This window comes from Balaenoptera ricei, chromosome 9 (assembly GCF_028023285.1).
Source record: "Balaenoptera ricei isolate mBalRic1 chromosome 9, mBalRic1.hap2, whole genome shotgun sequence".
NCBI lineage: Eukaryota > Metazoa > Chordata > Mammalia > Artiodactyla > Balaenopteridae > Balaenoptera > Balaenoptera ricei.
In genome coordinates, this window is record NC_082647.1 from 111411541 (window position 1) to 111420245 (window position 8705).

The 8705-nt window shown below is 47.0% G+C and overlaps 1 long non-coding RNA gene across 1 annotated transcript; it reads right to left on the reverse strand.

Annotated features, from left to right (window-relative positions):
• Window positions 1-1214: 1214 nt before the first annotated feature.
• LOC132371628 (uncharacterized) lies at window positions 1215-7503 on the reverse strand. Its single transcript, XR_009504900.1, has 3 exons — window positions 7361-7503; window positions 4570-4816; window positions 1215-2809 (listed from the first exon to the last, which is right to left on the reverse strand). It is a non-coding gene; the product is annotated as an uncharacterized LOC132371628 (long non-coding RNA).
• Window positions 7504-8705: the final 1202 nt, after the last annotated feature.

Genomic DNA, 8705 nt, shown 5'->3' on the forward strand with positions numbered 1-8705 from the left:
GTCCAAATGCTTCAATCTGGACATTCTGTGTCCTAGGGTCTCTGCTCACATCCCACTAAGGCCTCCCTGCCTCCAAAGAGAACTGTTAGTCCGGCAACTTGATACAAGCCTGTGCTCTTGGCGCAAGAAAGGAGATTGAAGTAAAGAAATATACAAAAAACAAACATCCAGCCCTGAGTGGTTCCCATCTCCAGCTCTGAGGCAGAAAGCCTCTGACATATTGTTCCTTAGACACTGGGAAGCAGGGGGATGGCTGCTGACATGTTGAAGGGCTGACAAACATTTTTCTAAGCTGCCTGGCCATGCAGAAACATATTTTTTTATATTTATTTGACAGAAAGCCCCAAGGTTCCTCAGGGTTTTAGAGAACTCAGAGCCATCTGTGAAGTTTCTGAAAACTCCTGCTCCTAAGGGTGTCAGCTAACACCAACTTCCCAGAAATACAGCTGGCTAGAGGGCAGGCGAGATTCTTATCACAGGGCCTCATAGGAGAGTTGATTAAGTTGGATTCACGTGTGGTACCCAATTGCCTAACACTGCCAGGGAGCTTGCTTTCTAAATCAGGACTTCACCGCATTCAGCAGGGGAAGCTAGAACCATCGCGATGTAGCATGGAGCCTAAGGGGCTGCACGGCCGTGAACTGGGGGAGGGAGGGTTGGAAGAGAGCCCCTGGGTGCCCGTGACCTTGCAGGAACTGGCATCCGTCCGCGTGAGAGGCAGGTAGGAAGCAGGCCTCCATCGCTCCATCCCTCCCCATATCTCATTGCCCGGCTCCTTGTGACTCCCTGGGTCACTTAGCAAGGCAGCAGGGCCAAGTCCGAGGCGCCACCTCCCCTTCCCACGACCATATCACACTCTCTCCATAGCTGCCCTCCCTCCTTCTCACCTGCCGACGTCTCCCTCAGCTGCACCAATGTGCAGTCTCGTGACTCGGATTCTCAAGGACTCACCTTGTGCACATGGACTGTTATATAGTCGAGCAATTCTCCAATAATCCTATTCTGAGCATCTCCTGTCCAGAAGGGTGCCACCCAGTAGCCGTACAATGTGAACCGCATATGTGACGTTCCAGTAGCAACATCAAAAGTGTAAAAAGACACAGATCAAGCTAATAACATATTTTTAGCCAAACATGTCCAAAATGTTATCATTTCATATATATATATGTACACACACACATATAAACATATATATATATAATATTAATGGTCTTTATTTTATACTAAGTCTAAACCCAGTGTGTATTTTATCCTTACAGCACATCTCAGTTTGGCCTGGTCACATTTCCAGCGGCTACCCTACTGGACAGGGCAGCTCTAGAAGCCAGGGTGCCGGGGAGCAGGAAGGGCTCACCATGAGCAAGACAAGGACCCCTCTCCCAGGAGCTGCACTCTTAGGGTGGCGGACAGGGCAAGCGCAGCAGAGGTTAAAGAGTTTAGCTGATCACACAAGTCTGGACTTGAATCGGAGCTCCAAGACCAGTTGGCTGTCTGACCTTGTACCAGTTATTTAACCCCACGAAGGCTCACATGACCTCATGTGTTGAACGTGTGGAGCCGTTGTCTCTACTGACAATAAGGATACAGCAGAGAGACGCTATTTGAGATAAACAGGGAATGTTAGTGTCAAAAGTATTATTGTTTCCACTCAAAGGTTCCGTGTATTGTTCCAACATCTCCTTGGGCTTCATGATGTTCTGTTTCCATGAGGCCTCTTATCCATCCACATCAGCATCGTGGTCCTCAGCTGTGCCCATCAGAATGAACTGGGGTGTCTGAAACCACAGCTGGCTGGCCACTGCCCCCAGAGTTTCTGGTTCAGCGTGTCTATGGGGAGGAGCAGAATCTACATTTCTATCGACTTCTCAGGTGATGCTGGCCCTGATGGTCCTGGGACCAGGTTTCAAGAACCAGCAGTAGTTCCCCACTACACACTGGAATCCTCTATTAAGTTTCTTTTTTTCTATTTTAAGTGTCCACGTCCCACCCACTCAGATCAACCAAATCCAAATCTCTGGCACTGGAACACAAGGCATGGCCAGGACAAGGATGTTTAAAGCATCTCAGGATATTCTAATGTGTATTGAGAGTAACCCAAAGCCAATCAGTAGCAAGAGACTCAGCTCCAGGGCCACCAAACTGCCCACAGAGGTTCTCCCATCTGCACAGGTATGCAGGATTCATTGTTATTCCTGATGAGGTAGGAAAGAGCCCCTTCAGAAAGCTAAGAGCTGAGGGTTCTTTGGGTCCCGGGAGCCAGACCCCTGTGTTCATCCTGTTTCTGCTTTCGGGCAGGTGGGAGGTGGTCCCTCCTCTTCCTTCCCATGCACCCCTGCAGACGACCCTCCTCTACCCCAGGCTCCTTCCCTCCACTGAGGGGTGCTGGGTCCACGGGGAAGGGAGCAGACAGCTGAAGGCCCATGAGGGGCTCTCAGACAAGATCCCAGACCTCCAACACCACAAAGGGAAGGGAAATAGGCTGGGAGCTCCCGGCAGCTGCCAGGAAGGGAGCGGGTTTAACCAATACTGCTGATTGTTTCCGAAGAGCAGGTTGAAACACCCTACGTCATTCTGCACACTGTGCTCTGATTTGTGGTCAGAGAAGCAAAGTCACCATGTCTGCAGGGCACGTCTACAAACCGGGTCGGGAAAAGTCAGGAAGACTTGAACTTTGAAATTTTTGAACTTCTATCTTCTTGCATGTCTTCTTTTTATACCTCAAGTCCAATTACATTTTTATTAGGTTTTCAAGCAAATTTGTATCTGTGAGTTGACACTGGTGTGTCTTTTTCTTGCATCTCTTTGAGTTCTGAAATTCAATAGGATATAGAAATAATAATCATGATTAAAATAATAAGGTTGCCATTTATTGATGATACCCAGTACATTTTAGTAGCAAATTTCTGAGTAAATAATCTCATGGAATATTGTCAGAATTCTTGCAGAGTTTCTGGGACTATGTAAAAACAAAACAGTACTTTTACATTAGACCTATTGCAAGAATCACGATGAACATATAATGATGAAAGTGACAAAGCAGTAGGTTCTCAAGTGAGACCAGCAGCACCAACATGACCCAGAACCTAGTTAGAAACATAAATTATTGGACCCCACCCCCATGTCTATAAAGTCAGGTATTCTGGGGTGAGAACCACTATCAAACATTACATTTCTGTGCTACATAGGACTGAATACCGCCTCTGACACCTGTCAAGCCTTCTGTCCTTTGCTGCCCCCAACTCTCAACATTTCCAGAAACCTCTCAACCTGCTGACCCCCATCTCCTCCAGGTCCCTCCCTGGGGGCAATTTTACTGGAAAATATCGTGTCTCATCCCCACAGCTTCACATATCACGTGCGAAATGCCATCTGTCTATTTCCTACTGCATTCTTCCTCTGTTCTTTACTTTCTAGAATATCCTTAGATGTGACCTCAAAGAGGACCAGTAAAAGCACCCACTTGGCTTCCCTCTCCTGAAAGATCAAATTAATTTTTCTCAGTTATGCTAAGATTTTGCACAATCCTGAACTGGGTTGTAAAACCATATAGATGGACAATCTTTATAGGCTGAGAGATTATTTTTAAATTAATAAAAAGTGTAATACATGGTAGAAAAAAAAAAAAAAAACCTTGATTTTTCATCTGGGCTCTGCCCCCAACTTATCAGCCAATGTTGAGCAGACGTCTCACTCCTCTGGTCACCAGTTTCCTCACATCTTAGGGAAGGAGGCCGAAAGGGACCCCTGACTCCAAGGTGAGTTCCTTGGAGTGACAACAGCTCTAAGGAGCCCCTTAGGCTTTTGCAAAGACATGTGGGGAAGAAAGTTGAGGAACAGAATATAATATGCAAGCCAGCGGACTCAGGATCCTTTATACCCATTCCAATATGAAATGCACCTGACTTTGTGGAGCTTCTGGGGAGGGGCCCGATAAGCTGATCACCATATGTAAGGTGGGGCTGCGTTGTCTGGGCCGAAGCAGATGAACCAGCATGAGGCCAGATGAGGCTGAGTCTTGGACACTGGGCAAGAACAAAAATAAAGTTCTGGACAGAACCCTGGTTGGGTCTGTCAGAAGTTGTGGCAGGTTGGATATAACAATGCAAAGTAGGTAACAGAGATGCATGGAAACAGGTCCTGCCTTTTCAGGCCTGACAGTTCCAACAGGAGTTTTCAGCGAGGGCTGCCCTGGCCTCCCACGCCCTCCCTGGGTGGAGGTGCCGTGTGACAGTAGGATTGTGTGTGTCTGTGTCTGTGTGTGTGTGTGTGTGTGTGTGAGAGAGAGACTGCTTTGTCTTCCAGTCACCCTCTTTGTTTTGAGCAGATGCTGAACTATACTGGGAACGTGGATCCATCATGAAGCTTGCTGGCCGTACTTCTCACAGCAGGTATTTATTTGACGGTTGGGAAAATTAAAGTTTATTTAATAGGTACAAGCAAAGATCTGGGAAAACATATGTTATAGTAATATTCTCATGATGTTTCCATCACTTAATGTTCTTTGGTTTCTAACAACGCAAATCATCTTAGCTATTTAAGCAAAAAAGGAACTTGAAGGATACTGGATACCTGTATAGAAACAGCAGGACAGGAGACACCTGAAAGGTTGGAGCAGCAATGTTCCCAGGTCAAGGCGCCTGGAAGAGGCAGCGAAGGGAGCACCCAGGGCACTGGCAACAAAGAAGTTGACCCGTCATCCTCCGCCTCTGACCCGTCACCTTCCCGGAAGGGGGACTGGACTGGCCTTGCTTGCACACGTGTCCATCCCTCTGGGGGTGCTGGTGGCCCCACGGCACAGAGGCGGGTGGCATAGCTCCTGAAAAGGAGGAAAGGAGGTGATGGAGAAATTTACTAATGCAGAAGGAAGTTTACAGGGGAGGTGCCGCAGTCATGCAGGGTCTCCGTGAAAGGAAGACCTGAGTTTGCAGGGATGGATGTGGTGACCACTGGCTGAGCAAGGTGAGGCCAGAGTGACAGGACATTAGCAAGGAGACTTTGTTTTGTTGGCTTGGGTGGCAAACATTAGAGACCTGGCAGAAACAGACCCTCAAGGAAGACAAGAGAGAAGTAGAAGGGTCACTGACTGTGTCCACGTGTGCTCTGTGTGACATGTTACCGTGAGTCGCTCTACCTCCCAATACAACAGTGCATAAAGGGGTTATCGCCAGCCTGCTTTGGGAGATGGCTGCCTCTCTAGGGCGATGCAAGCAGAGGAGGGCAGGTCCGACCCGAGTGGGCGGAAATGAGCAGACTCTGACCAAGGAGCTCCCCCAGCAACCCTTCATACCTGTACTAGGTAACCAGGACAGGCCTTTATGGCAGACGTTCCTTAACTAAAGAAAACGTTCTGTCTCCAGTCTCCTTCCAAACATACTGACGTTTTTTCTTCATAGCAGACAAAGGTTTATTGCAGGGCCAAGCAAGGAGAATGGGTGGCTTATGCTCAGAAAACCCAACCTAACCGATGGTTTTTATTGAAGAGTTTTTAAAGGTGAAATTTGGGGTGAGGACTGCAAGGTGTGTGCTTTCTTCTGATTGGTTGGTGGTGAGATAACAGGGTGAAAAACACACTGACTTTTAACTTTTCTGGGTTTTGACCAGGGTCCTGACATTGTTAAGTGCTGAAATGTAGTTAAAGGTTTAGCCCAATATGGGTTCAACCAAATATTTTTCTCTTTTTTCTTTTAACAGGGTGGGATAAATATACTTATTGGAAAATGCCAACAAGTTCATTGTCACCATCATCTTCTCAGTATATATGCACACATGCAGACACACACACTTACACATGGGCACATACATGCACACCTATATGCCCATACACTCCCCTAGACACACCACGGGTGCATTGTACACACATGTGAACACACACACACATGCACAACCACCTGTACTCACAGAGACCAACACTTCTGAGGGTGTGATGCTCTTTGATCTGATTCAATCCCCTTCTCTAGTAAACACAGATGGAAATGCATGCTCATGGGGCTGTGGGGAGATTTCCATGAGAAAATGGAAGGAAACCCCTAATACAGTACAGGGTCTCTGTAGCATCAGGCACTCAGCTATTTTTTTTTCTTTTCCTTTCTTTTTTCTTTTTTCTTTTTTTCCTATTTATTGTTTTGATTTACACAACTTACAGAGTTCAGGGAACCATCAAAATAACTCTCAAAGTCTCCCTCGTTAAGCATCGGCAGACATCTCTTTATTTCTCATACTCATTATGCATATACTGAACTAAAAACACCATCAATCAAAGAAAACAGAAGAGGCCAGAAAGGGACATTCACTGTACATGTGCTACCGCAGGCAAAGTTTAATTCAAAAACAAAGGCAGATGGACAGTTTAATTGGGAAAGCTGACAGCACACATTATGTCAAGTTCATTCCATAGTGAATAACTATCTGGGTTTATACCGACTGAAATGAGGGTCTGAACTCCTTCACAAACTGCAGTGGGGCCTCCTTGCACCGTGTGCCATCATCCTGAAACTCACTGCCTAGATGTTGGTCACATAACTTCCTCCAAAACAAGATGGCCACATAAGAACTAAGTAATAATATCAAGATTAACATCAGCCCCAAAAGAAGTTTCAAGAAGTATACCTCTCATCTGATGGGCTAGGCTTCCAACAATTTTCAGTGGTTTAGGGCAGGTACAGAGGAGCCACTCTCCCACTCTTCCTCACCTGCTCAGGGATGCATCCAACCACTTGATCAGATCCATCCAAATCACCCCTGGCTCTGATTTGCAATGCTTGTACTGGGTGGCTCTGCTAGTGAGTTGGTTGGTGGTGGCTATGGGCCGAATGTTTGTGTTCCCTCTAAATTCATATGTTGAAACCTACAACTCCAAAGTGATGGTACAAGGAGGTGGGGTCTTTGGGACATAATTAGGTCGTGACGCTGGAGCCCTCATGAAGGGGATTAGTGTCTTTATAAGAAGAGAGACAAGATAGCTTTCTCTCTCCCTCTCTCTCTCTCTCCCTCTCTCTCTTTCTCTCCCCACCAGGTGAGGACACGGCAGCAGCAAGGCAGCTCTCTATAAGCCAGGAAGAGAGCTCTCCCAAAGAACCAAATCTATCAGCACCTTGATTTCAGACTTCCCATCCTCCAGAACTATGAGAAATACATTTCCTTGTTTAAGCCACCCAGTACATGGTGCCTTGTTATGGCAGCCTGGACTAAGACAATGGTCCATGGGACATAGTTCTGTGTCCTCATTTTCTCCATCCTCACCCTGACAGGTCAGCCTCACCTGCCCTTTCCATCCATTGCCCAAACCCACATAAGCCAATCACAGCATTGCTCAGGTGGAAGTAGGCAGAAGAGCCCCATGTGTCCCACAGTGACCCCCTACCTGGCAGCTAGGCAGGAGGATCGCTCAGAAGAAGACACAAAGTGGAGTGGACTTGTATGACATGGCGGGAGGCTCTCGTGGTCAATGGAGTGACTGGAAGCGAGGAGCAGAAGAGCAGAAATGCTGTGACCTCCAGCCAGCCTGGGGCGGAGTCAAAGAACAAGCCAAGTCTGAGCAGAGATCACAGCTGGAGGTTTGGGACACTGCCAAGAAGCCCAGGCATGCGGAGGAAATTAAATAGTTACTTGCCCACCTTGGGTTTTGACTTTGTCACAAAGCTACTCAAAGTCTATGCATTTTATAACTTAAACTCACACGACAAATATGTTCAAATAAATCATCATGCAAATGCCCCAGAAGTGTCATCTGAGCAGCCCCCAGCATGGTGTGGTCTCTAAACCAAGCTCCTACACAGGGCCCGGCACAGAGGAGGACCTGGATGCACCGTGTGAGCAAATGAATAAGTCATCACGCGCTTACAAAGTCCAACACCATAAGTTTCCTCTATGCTTTGTGAAAATAGTACCTAACACAGTAGAAAAAAGGAACTCTAAGCCAATCTATGGTCTGACTGGTGACTATCTCCTCGTGAGCACGTCTTCCTCTGGGTGTGTACATTTTTCTTTTGTCGACATCCAGCTCACTGGTCTACGATCTCCCAGTTCTCCCCAGTCATGAAAACCCCCGGAAAATTCATGAGACTCTTGAGTAACACCACATAATTTTGTTCCTATCCCTTTGGAAGTAGATTGAATTATACAAACTGTAACTATTTTTATTCTGTTTAAGTAAGTGACATCCAGAGCTATGAGGCCCTTTTTCATAAAATAGACTTACACTGAGGAAAAAGAAGCTGTAACACAGGAGGATCTCTTGTCAAAACCCCTCCGAAGCTGTAACAGTGTGTTTGCTGTGCTTCTTCTAGACTAGATGAGAAAAAGAACCTTGCCCCAAATGAGGACAGGGAGTAGTACAAAGCGTCACCCACGAGCTCCCCCAATCTGCCTGAAGGAGAAAGACACAGGGTGTCAGAGCACCTCCCCCAACCCTCTCACACTGGGTTCCAGTTCTGCCCACAGAGCTCAAAGGGGCAGAAGACCCAACTCTTGGTGTCCAGCCCTTCAGCCAACAAACAGGACAGAGCATGGCTGTGCAAAAACTTCCCACCCTAGGCACCAGGCTGGAAGGTGTCTGTGCATTATAGGAATTGTGCGTGGCATTGTTTCGGGGAAGAGTGGGCAGCAAGAGCTACAACTGAGTTGTCTTTTTGTTTCCAGAAACTTTTTATTTCCTTCAAAAAGTGTCCTCCCTAATCCAATCACCATCACCATCTGCATCCCCACCA